The sequence below is a fragment of the Phascolarctos cinereus genome, unplaced genomic scaffold, assembly GCF_003287225.1.
Source record: "Phascolarctos cinereus isolate Bilbo 61053 unplaced genomic scaffold, phaCin_HiC Scaffold_3;HRSCAF=262, whole genome shotgun sequence".
In the NCBI taxonomy this organism is placed as follows: Eukaryota; Metazoa; Chordata; class Mammalia; order Diprotodontia; family Phascolarctidae; genus Phascolarctos; species Phascolarctos cinereus.
The window spans coordinates 200,226,799-200,239,327 of NW_027555736.1; the positions used below are offsets into that span (position 1 = coordinate 200,226,799).

The following is a 12,529-nucleotide window of genomic DNA, read 5'->3' on the forward strand; positions in this document are numbered from 1 at the left end:
GGGGATCTAGATTCAGTAAGATGACTGAATTCTATATAACAGCAAAGACAGCTGGCATGAGTGTAAGCAGAACATTTGGAATATTTCATTTTCATAGCCAATTTTCTTGGTAGACAGAAGTGGATCATTATTCTGGATAAGAAGGTTCAGTCTTGTTAAACTTGCCTTTTACTTATGTAAATTGTTTGTTGTATTTTGGGTTAACACATGAAATTTATGAAACAAAAATGTACTGTAATGGAGCTGAAGTTACTGTAAAGTTTAGGGCTTAGTAGCATGTAGTTTTGTAGATGCCTTTCCTTGTCTCTGAAACTTTTCTTTATGCATTAGGAAAGTTTGCTAACATATTCATACTCACACATTTTGAAAGGTATATTATGGCGAAAGAATCAACGTGGAATTTTGAAAACTCTTAGTAGAAATAAAACCTCTCAAAAGAGCTTGATTGCAGAATTAATAACGTAATAGTTCTGGGAAAAGAGCTGCAATGGTAAATTAAATTCACTGTCAATAGATGAAAATGAAATAGCTTCCTTGCATTATACATGAGGTGGTATCAGATGTGCAGGGATGTTACAGAAAATTGGTGTTTATGAAGGATATTCCAAATAGTAAATTAAATGCCTTTTCATTTGAATATAGTTTATTTTCAATGGGTTGGAAAGGGTGCACCAAGGATTAGGTCTTTTGTTTAGTATTCTACATGGCAGCATGTGCCTTTTTTTTCCTGATTAAGCTGGAATTGCTTTTTTTTTAATAGTTGTAAGGCAGCTTGTTCAGATAGAGCAAGAATATCCTTAAAAAAAATTAAGCTAGAATCAGGTGAACTAAAATTTCTGTTGTGCTATAGTGATATAAACAGATCCGAAGTGAGTAAAATGTCAGGATAAAAGAAAGCTTGTACTTTGCCTGTAACAGGTGGAATACCATCTCTAAGTGATATGCCATTGAATCAATTTTAAGTATAAAGCTTTGTAGCTTATGAGGAACTGTGCATTTTGTGCTCAATCCTAATTTTAATTAGATTCTTACAATTGTGATATGGATAGACTCAACAAATATATCTATGTTGTAACAGACTTTTGATTGAATTTTTATTTGCCTTTGTCCACAAGCCTGTGAAATTTTCAGAAGTCCTGGTATTCACCCAAGCTAACAACTTCTGTGTTTCACCCAATCCTTCTTACTCATGTAGTGTTAGTGATATGAACCTTACTCATTTTTCAGGCTAGCTAAAATATAAAGCTGTGATTAATTCCACAGAGGTTTAAATAATTTCTTATAGGATTCTGCAGTAATTTGGAGGTCCATTTTGTGCTTTCTGTGTATATATGTATATATACATTTATATTTACATATATCTACTTACTATTCATTTCTTGTTAGCATTCATATGTCTGATGTTTATTGAATTAAGATTTATTACTGAGTCTGACATTAACAGTTTGGAAAAGCTTAATATTTTGGGAAAAGATGTCATTTATTATGTAATCTAATAATAGCATATTTCTTGTAGTAAAAAGAGAAACAAAGTATACCTCTAAATATATCTTCCTGTGTCTATTTTCTGTTTCAGTAAAAGGTTAATTTTCACTTTAGGGTGTAATGTACTCTTGTCAGGGTTAGTAAGACTTTTTTCCACAGAAAAACTAATATATTTATGAAAAACTTACATCCTATGGAGGTAAATATGAGAAGCTAAAAGACAATACAAGATCATTTTTATAAATAATTTCCTACTCCTGAATAATAAAACAGCAAGTTAAAAAAAAGTGTCTTGTGTTTTTGTTTCCCTTTATTTCCTAAGCACTTTCTTTGAAAATTTCTAAAACACATTATCTTTCTGAACATCCTTTCACTGAAAGTACAAAATGGAAAATCAAAGAAAAAACACTTTTTCCAAACTGATATGAATTTAAGATGCTAAATCAGGTATTGCATTGTAAATTGTATTTAAAAATTTCAGATAAAAACAAAATGTACTGTGTATCAAGTAAAATTGTGTGAAATTGTATGGAATTGTGAGTATGTATGGTTTCAAATGTGGCACTTGGGAAAAGGTACTACAAGTGGATGTTGTTTTTTGCTTTTCTTTGAGCTATACAACATAACTTACTTTTTATTCATTTTTTTCTAAGTCGGAATGAAACACTTGTTTTTGAGGGATTATTTGAGTTTTTTTTTAAACTAAAAGCACTGCAAATTGATTTCTTCATGTGTTCTGTGTACAGTTATGTCAAAGTAGTTATAGTAAAAGCCAACTTGTTTTTTGCAACTTATTGGATTTTAGATGAACAATTACCTTCAATTATGTAATATGTCATGATTTGGTAATTGAGCTTTATGTAATCTAGAAGAGTTATGTTTAATTTTTTTTTTACAAATTCACTGCAACCCCTACCTCTTTTATCAGCATTTAGATGGACATCAGAAAACCTTTCTGGATAATCTATCTGTAAAACATTATATAGAAAGTATGTTACATAGATTTTAGGGGCTTTATTTACATGTGTATTATTATTTTTGCTTAATTTTTGTTTGTACATGATACTTCAGACGTGTTTCCTACAAATAGGAAGAATATTCTTGATATCCTATATATCTGTAAAGGTATTGGATAACAATTATATTGGTTTGGATAACAATTTGATCTGAACCTACTCTTTATGGTTTGGAGGTTGAATTGGGTATCGAATAAACATTTTTCTCAAGTAATAGTCATAAATCATATTTTCATTTTATTTCTCTCGGCCTTATAACTTTATTATGTCATTGACTAAATTAAATTGATTTATGACTCATCATGACAAAGGTGATAGATGTTTTAGCTGATTACAAAATAAAAACAAGAATTAGTGAATATTTTTTTTTGGTGAGTTCAGCACCTTTATAATACTTTTTTTGGAGGGAGGAGAGGTAGGGGGATGGTGGTTAAAGAAAACTTAGTGATCATGTTTTGGTTTTGATGATTACATGTTAGAAATAATGCTGTTTTTAGAGATCAAAAGAATAATGTGGCTATGACAAGATCAGTTCCTGCAGTTTTTATAATTGCTGAAAGATCCTGACATCGCTACATTTAAAATAAACCATAAATCCAATAGTGCAATTTCAGTATTTTTTATCATTAACTTCCCAAAGTGTGTTACAAATACTTTCTACTTTTGTTGGAAAGGCAAACCAACCTAAAAGCATCGTGGCTAATGTTTTCTCTTAAAAAAACATTTAGGTAACTAGAATCACACTAGCTGTAACAATTAAAAAGCCAGGGAAAAACTCTAAAGCCAAACACTACTGCTTATAGAGAGCATTCTCAGTAGGATAGCTGCCAGTTACATTGTGATTTAGTTGATTGGGGATGGGAGAAAGGGAAGTGGAGAAGCAATGATTAACTGCCTTTTTTTTTCATTCAAAGAAAATTTAATTATATTAGAATTACTCTTTGAAAATAGCTTTGTTTTACTTATTTTTGTTCTTCATTTAGTACTTAATCTTATTTTGTTACTTTAAGATTTTGAACTATATCATATCATAAAGGACTTCACCAATTGCTACATTGTAGGTCATTGCTTCATCTAGAAAACAGCATCTATCAACAGTTGTTCTAAGGATAATAATAATTCTTGAATTACTTTATTAACACATGTTGACTGATAATGTAGTATGAACATCTCGAAAGAAGATATGATTGCAATAAAATAAAATCATAAGTTTATGTTTGCTTTCCTTTTGATTCTTGTTGGCATGTTATGATTACTAAATTGAGAATATATTGCAATTAAAAAGTCAATGTGATGTATACAGTATTATGAATTCATGGTAACAACATTTCATATACTTATATTTTGTTGCAAAATAGTGTTTTCAGTGGTTTTTTTTTAATCACTGTTTGAAGCCTTTTGGAATTATGAACATTTTACTTTGTAAACGTTTATGAGCCTCTTACAAGGAAACATGTTACACAACACTGTCATGCATTTTAAAGAGAATTTAAAGAAAGATTAGTGAAATCTAATATGGAAATACTCTAGGTATGCTACATGAAATAAGTTGGAGAAAAAGAGCTATGCTTTGGGAAATCTGTTAGTGGCTATGTGGTATCATTAAAAATACAACAGAAAACAAAACTGTCTACAGACAGATTCGTTCCATTGCAGGCTTAAAGAAAGGGACATTTAAAACATATTACATAATGTAACCCACTAATGAAAGTTCAGTCCCTTGTTAAAAAAAAAAAAGATTTCTTCGTAAAGGATACAAACGTATTTCTTCTCCATAAACACTGGTGCACTCTTAAGCTTTCCTTTTTTCTCTTTTTTCAGTCTAGTGTAGTAATGCTGGTAAAAGCACAACTTTTGTGAGTTAGTGCAGCTTTTAGAAATAGCACTGGGGGATGGGGTGGGAGGTTTGTGCCTGATTGCCATCTCATTTCCATCTTTGGATACAGCTCTAGCATAAAGTTAAACAACATCTGCAGAGATCTGACTGACAAACATCTCTCTGGGACTCATCATTGCAGCCTGCAGCAGGTGCACTCAGCTATGCAGCCCTTCTCAAAAAGAGGTTAGTTTGTTCTAACATTTATCAGTAGACCAGTGGGAACAAGTGACTTTGTAGAAGAGGGGTGGTTGTCACTCGTCCAGTGCTGAAATACTACAGGTAATTGGGCTGGACTGGTGAGAACTGTGGCAGCGTGCTTCTCACGTTGCATTGCAGCTGCTCTGAAGCTTAATTAATCTGACCCTCAGAGGCCGCAGCGTCATGGTATCAAACTCTACACACCAGGAATGGAGAGGACACCTTTTCCAATTCTTTTTGATGCTGATGTTAGTGAAGTTTCTCTCTTTTGGTTTAGTTCTTTAAATAAATTAAATAGATACATCCAGATATTTGTCTCTAAAGGGGCAATTTATTTTAAAATCTACATCCTAAAGGGAGGAATTAGTTAAAAAAAATGTAAAAAGTAGAGTCTTATGGGGGGAGATAAAAAAATGTAGTGATAGAAACCATTGAACCAAAAATTTGAATAAAGGCAGATAAAAATTAGTTTGTAGGGAAAATAATCTAAGAACAATAAATTAATCTTAGTAAGTGAACTATTCATCTTAAAATGATCCTTTTGTTGCTATCACTAAAACACTGTAGTGCTTTTTGATTATCATGATTTATCATGGCACTAAAATTTGCCAGGTATTTTGTGTTCTGCACACGTGACAATGGAGGTACATGAAAGGTGATAGGGAAGTACTTTTAAACATCATCTTTGATCACTCTTGTTTAACCAGTAAAACCAAAATTTAACTGTCTAAATTATTAAAAAAAAAGTATAGGAAACAATTATTCTCTCAGAGATTAGTTTGGGCTTGTTTTGTTTCTTTCATCCTTCTTGAATCTATTTGTAGTACTTTGCACCTAAACCTTTTGTTTCATTGAATCATGTATGTGTGGCTACATTGATTATCATTAAGGGGTGTTTCAATTATGATTCTGCATCTGGATATCTAGGTCTCATGTCAATGCACATTAATTTCCTTTTAAATTCATAAGGTAAACATTAATTTCATACTAGATTTGAGAAGGTGGTCATCTTATTTTTAGATAGTTGGGTTTTTCTTTAGGTAAATAGGGTGTTTAATAAACACTTGGCTCTTTTAAATTCTGTTAACATTATGAATTTGCTACTGTATCATCAGTTATTGAAGTGCAATTCAAAGTTGGTTTCTAAATGTGTAGATTTTTTTTAGAATGACTGATAACATAATTTTTTCTGAAGTTTTTATTAGTATTACTAGACATCTTAGGAAAATTTAATTTAGAAGAAAGTATTTTAATTAGTTTTGTAAAGTGGTATACTTTGTCTCTTGTAATGAATAAGGGGACATCATGAAACTAAGCTGCTCTGCTCAAGAAGTATAGTGAAAATCAGTGTCCCATCTCTTAACTCTTCAAAATATTTATTATATTCTCCAATTTAATTTTAATGATACCTTTTTGCTAATTCTACCTAATGTTGAAATTAACGTCTTACCTTTCTCTAAGGATTTCTTCTGACTTAGGGATCTGGCAATTACCTAAAATTGGCACTCAGAAATTTCACATACATAGTTGCCTGTGATCTTTACTTATTAGTATTTCATGAATACAATGAACAAGCCTATTAAAGGACAGAAAGGCCACCTAAAATAAATACTTTGGTGACACAGACCTTGAGAGATTTTTAATATTTGATGCTTTTAAACAACTGTTTGGATACCCTTTCCTATGATAGATTCTGGTTATGAGAACACATGAAATCTGCGCTCCATCATTGATCTTTTGCTGCTTCCTGCAGGGCCTGTCATGGAATCGTTGACAGGATCAGATGAAAATTGAAATCAATATCTTGAGTTTTTTAAGAACAAAAATGACACAGGTAAGATTATTTGGTATGAAAAATTATTGATCACTTAATTTTATTCTTACCAGTTTCATTATTGGTAAGTTAAGGTTTTAGTGGTTTTCTTTCCTATTCCATGACACACTGGTCCCTTTTGTTGGTGTGTGGTATATTAGTAATTTCCAATATTTTTGTCTTTTTGAACTCTATTTTTAAATAATAGAGTAGCATTATATATTTCTTTAACATATCAAATATCTTGAAGGTTTTAGGGATGCCTTTTTGATTTCAGTAGTTTTCATTGAAGAGTATCAAGTCTATTATACATTCAAGTGCTATTATACCATAATGCTTACTGCAGAATGATAAATTACCACAGAATGAAAAACTATACTCATTAATACAAAAATCCTGAATTAGCTTTCAAGTTTTTAAATTTATTCATATATATATTCTGATCCTCTATCAAATGGAGGTCCTTTTTCATCTGGCTGTGTTATTTCATTAATACTGCATTCCCAAAACATGAATAAAAGTGAGCTATATTCTCCTCTAAAATTTTGATGATGTAGATGTATAGGACATAAATTGAGCAGACATTAGACTTCATAAACACTTTTTTTTAATAAACTAGTTCTTTTTTTTTTATTTGCAACTCTAAAGGAACTGACATGTTTGGTTTGTCTAAAAGGTTGATACCACTAAATTATGGAAATAAAGTTGATCCTAAAATTAATGGGCATTTTACATACCTGTATCTAATAAATGTTAGTAATACATATTTTAGATATTGTTTGAAAGTGCAGTGTCATAATATCTGTATGCCTATTCCTTGATTCAGCAGTAAGGCAAATCACACAGTCTCAACTCTGGTAGATTTTGGAGGAAGTTCAAGTTGATGTATCCTTCTGAATTTAGATTTGTCACCAGACAGTAATTTCTTCCAGATATTTTCAGGGGTAGTTTGTTGGTTTTGTTTCTTCAAAAGTTGAACCTATTGTTATAATCAACTTTATTATCTAAGTTGGCTAGTTATAAAATTTTTTGATTGATGGTTTCTTTAATGCCATCAACTGATTATATAAGTTGAGGTGAAACTAATCAGCAGCTCATTTAAGTAAGGTTGGTGATAATGACTTACATAGATATTAATTGAATTGTTGGATTAATTTAGACTGGTCAGCTGTTATTTAAATCAATTTGATTAGTATAGGGCATTTACATTTTTATTATCCTTGTCCTTGGTCTTGTTTGAGTTTGTAGTTTTTTGGGGTTTTATTTTTGGCATTTATCTGAACCTGGGTTTCCTGTTTTGTTCACTGCGTGTTGTGTCAATTTATCAAGAATATTGATTATCAAACTACTTTCATATTTGATTGGGTACTGCTATAACAACTATAAGCTATATATATTCCATAAACTAATTAAGACGTGTAGTACTTGTTTTTATTTCACCTCTGGAGATTCATGCAATTTCCTTGTGTCCCAGCCTCAGATTGATGCATGTCTTCTGCTGTACATCCAGGTTTTTGACAAAGAATATAGCTTTTAATTTTTATCTCTGAAATGCAATTCTTTCCCTTTGCAATTCAAATTGCTCCCCTCCCCAAAGTCAACTTAAAAAAAAAAGATTACATCTTAGCTTCCTTTTTTTTTCGTATGTTCTACATCAAATTCACAATCCTTTCTTTCCCTTATTATGGACCCTGAGGCTCTTGCTATATTTTTCCAATGGCTCTTTTGACTTTTCAAATATTTTTTGTTTCCCCTTATTTTCATTTTTATCCTTTGCTATTTTCATATTAATTTTCATTTCTCAAATAGCTTCATTTTAAGTCTTTTGAAAATTTACCTATTTGGGAGTAGTTAATCCCTGACTTTACTGGCATGAACATTATTTCTAGATTCAAGGGATTTTTTCTGAGACCTGATACATTTTAGAAAATAGATTAAAATTTAAAACTTCACTTTAAGTATGAGGGCTTTTAATTAAATTCTCCTAGCTCCATATATGATTCAGTATATACGTAACAAATAATTTTGTAAGAGTTCTGTGACTTTAAATTTTCTTGTAGCCTACTTAGTACACAATAAATAATATAGAATCACAGATCCTAAATTTAGAACTGGAAAGGTCCTTTTATGGTCATCAAATCAAACTTGCATATATGACAGAGGAAGAAACTGAGGTCCAGAGAGGGAAGGTGACTTTTTCTGGATTACAGATTCTCACACAATGCTTACCTAAAATAAATGATTATTTATGAGTGAGCCAATATGGCTAGCTGGAGTCAGGGATATTATATTTATATAGTGTGTTACATATTTAGCTTATCTCAACAATAGTTTTTAATCTTGATTCTGAAGATATACTTTAGAAGTCAGATATCAGAATTCTTTATATATATGATAAGTGCCTTGTGGTGAACTTGTATCTTTGAACTTATCCATTATTGCTTCACAAGTAGAGTCCTCTGGACTATAAATTGCATTGTCTGTGAGACCATTTGGTAATTGTGACTTAGAATACAGTCCTGTATTAAAGGAATGCTTAAATTTTAAAAAAAAAGTATAAATTTTGCTGAAAATTTGGATACAAGTTAAATTTTCATAAATTGAGTCATGTTCTCATTAAATTCTATAAGTTCAGAGATGTTTAATCCATATTTAATTGGCAGTGCCTTAGTGTGTTAAATTTTTCTGCCATATTGCCTTGAAGCAGTTGTGAAGTACATGTGAAGTACATATGAGGAAACTGAGGTCCAGGCAAGGTCCTCTGAAAGTAACATTTAGGAAAAAATCTTTAAGTTAAACAGATTATAAATTTCAATATGTTGATATAAGTCATTCTGTAGTAGAAGTATAGAACTATAAAACGTTAGAGCTCTAGTTACTTTTTTCCCCTTTCCAAGAATAAATCCCCCTTGAACTAATTCTCTTCATGTATAATGCTTTTTTTGTGTTTACTAAGATGAAGGCAAAGAAGATATTTCAAAAATAACTGTTCTGTCACTTGGCTTGAAATATTGAAGGACAAAAGACTGGGTGCTAGTTAGGTAGTAACTTGTAGCGAAAAATAGATCTGATCATATTGCCTGGCAGAAATATGGTCTGATTCCTTGCTCCCTTCCTATGTTTGTGATGATTCAAAAATGGAAATGTGCCGTGAGTGATTTGATTTCCATTAATCTGATACATTTTTCCTTTTTTTTCATGGATTTACTTTGCTTTCATCACTTACCCACCTTATTTGTCATTTTTGTGTGTAGAAGAAATGAGATATTAGTATAAAAAAAGAAAATTTACAATTGACATATCAAAATGGATTTTCCAAGTATTCTTTAATGAATACTTTGTTTTTGTCATTTTTGTGATTGTATTTGTGATACTTTTAATAATTATTGTGTATGTGATCAGGGGGTTATGATCCTATATTTGGGAAGACTAGTTCTTAAAAGACACACAGATAATCTCAAGCAAATACAATTAAAATCATATGCCTTATCTAGAACAATTATTAATTGTTTTTAAAAGCTTTTGCAGTCACTTTAATATCTGATTATTTTGTTGAAAATGACCCCTTTCAGACTAATTAGCATTGTTGATCTTTTTTTTTCCTGTGATAGAAGCTTAAGGACTATTTAATACCTCACATCATTATAAAATATGTTAGCAAATTCTTTAATTTTTTTTTACAGCTTCCTTACTTGATTTGGTGTTACTTATACCAGTTACTGATCTCAAAATGGAACTGAGTAGCGTGCTTATATCAGTGTTGAAATAGAGCCATAGTACATTCATCTTTTGCTTTCTAATAAAGCAAAAGGTAATTTAAATAATTAATTCAGGTAAACATGGACATAAGTTAAAGTCACTATGTTTTTGACCAATTGTTTTGAGCTGGGGAGAAGGAAACTTCAGTTGGTGAGATTAATAAGCAAGTGAGAACGGCATAGGGATGGGGGACTATGGAAAATAATTAATTCTGTGGTGATAGGAAGAAGTTAATAGGACCATGAGGCCTTTTCCTAGGTCAGCTCCAAGGTATAGATAATGCTTTGAACATTGTAAATTAATTGCCCAATTAAAAATATCACCTAAATTTAGATTAGGGCAGCTAGGTAGCACAGTGGATGGAGTGCCAGGCCTGGAGTCAGGAAGACTCTCATCTTTCTGAGTTCAAATCTGTCCCCAGACATTTGCTAGCTATGTGACGCTGGGCAAGTCACTTAATTGTTTGCCTCAGTTTCTTCATCTTTAAAATGAGTCGGAGAAGGAAATTACAAACTACTCCAGTATCTTTGCCGAGAAAACTTTAAATAGTGTCCTGAAAAGTTGGAAACGACTGAAACAGCTAAGCAACAACAAGAAAAGGTTAAATTTGGCTCTTCATGAAATAAGCCAAAGCCATTCACCCTTTGTCTACAAGTAGGGGAAACCCATCCAGAAAATTTCCTGAAACATATTTATAAGATTGTCAGAAACAAAGTGTCTGACCACTTTCAAGCTAAATGGCAGGACTGAAAGTATGGTCAGTAATGTGTTGGTGTTAGTGATATTTTATATATTTTTTGATAACCTATTTACTGTCCTTAGTGTATTTACACATAAATGCCACATGCCAACACCATGAACACTACATACTTATGCATATTCAGTTTTATAGATCTGTTGATTTTTGCATGTTTTTCCCCAAAATCCTTTTCTGAAGGAACAGATTCTATTAGTAGTATGAGAATTAATATGTAAAGTAATAATAGTTCACATTTATTAGGTACTTTGAAATTTTTATAGCACTTTCCTCATAACAACTATCCCCAATTTACAAATGAAGAAACAATGGCTTAAAGGATTATGTTATAGTTGGTCAGGGTTACAAAGCTGCTAAGTAGAAGCCACATCGCAATGGATAGAGTGTTGGACTTGGAGTCAGGAAAATTTAAGGTCTAATCTTGCCTCAGCCACTAGTTGTGTGACCCTGGGCAAGTTGTTTGATCTCTGTGCCTCAGTTTTCCCATCTGTAAAATAGAATACTAATAGCACCTACCACACAGGGTTGTTTTGAGGAACAAATGAGTTAACATACATACTTTGCTATACTTAAAGCATTGCACAAATGCTAGTTGTTGTTGTTAGTTATTATTTCCATGTCTCATCTGTTCAACAAGTTGTGAAACATACAGGCTAATTAAATCTAAGATTCAAAAATAAAGTGTTGGTATGTTGCTGTCCTTAGTTTAATATAGCGGTCAGTTTCCTTAATCAAACGAGATAATATGCAAATTGTTTTGCAAACAAAGTGTTACGTAAATGTAAAATGTTAGTATGTAAATATTATTTGTAATATTAATTGTTTGTAATTTAGGATATTATTTTGCAATTGGATTATTTCAAAGCTTTCTTCATTTGGGAAATTTTATTTTTGGGGCTATGAGATCAAATCATGTATTTAGTTATTAAGGTGAGAGATTTCTAAAGTTAATGGAAATAGTTTGATTTCATCATTATCAAATGAAAAATAAAAATTTCTGACATGTTTGAGATGAAATAGGTATTAGTTTTTCACTACTTCCATGGTTGACCCTACATTATATACTTTATTTTAAAGTCAGTTTAGTATTACTCCTTAATTTTATATATTTTGTATGTATCTTAGAGATAATTTAGTATATGAGGAAAAGACAAATTAAAACTATGGAGACTGATGAGATATTTTTAAAGCATTATTAAGATCTTTGCAAATTAATTTACCATTCATGTATTACATAAAAACTTTGAAGGCCTACAATGCTATCGTATGATCTAATGACCTTTGTGGGTGAGGGGGGGACCTGTGATTTTGACGGAATAGGGAACTCTGGATGAAGAAACTCCAGCTACCAATAGAGACAGGCAACTGTTCTGTAATTTTTAGGCACAGTTAGCTTAGATATATTGCCCAGGGTCACAGCCACTATATATCAGAAGCCTAACCTGAACCCAGGCCCTCCTGTCTGAGAGGCTTGTTTTCTATCTACTCAGCTATGCAGACTCTCAAGATTTAATGATACGTATGCTTAAAGTGACCAGATTTCAAATGTTTCACCATTCATAATGCATGGCTTTTGTACCTTGGGTGTTTACATGTAATTGTTGAATTGAACTAAAATGGAG

The 12,529-nt window shown here is 31.5% G+C and overlaps 1 protein-coding gene across 6 annotated transcripts in view; it reads left to right on the forward strand.

Moving 5' to 3' along the window:
• Positions 1-12,529, forward strand: part of NOVA1 (NOVA alternative splicing regulator 1) — a 160,021-nt gene that overhangs the window by 4,064 nt on the left and 143,428 nt on the right. Inside the window, exons 1-2 of one of the 6 annotated variants that reach the window (XM_078151409.1) lie at positions 4,456-4,563; positions 6,332-6,412. The exons of the other annotated variants lie outside the window; for them this stretch is intronic. The gene's annotated coding sequence lies outside the window, so the exon portion shown is untranslated. Of the gene's footprint in view, positions 1-4,455; positions 4,564-6,331; positions 6,413-12,529 lie in introns of those variants that run through there. 6 annotated transcript variants of the gene reach the window in all.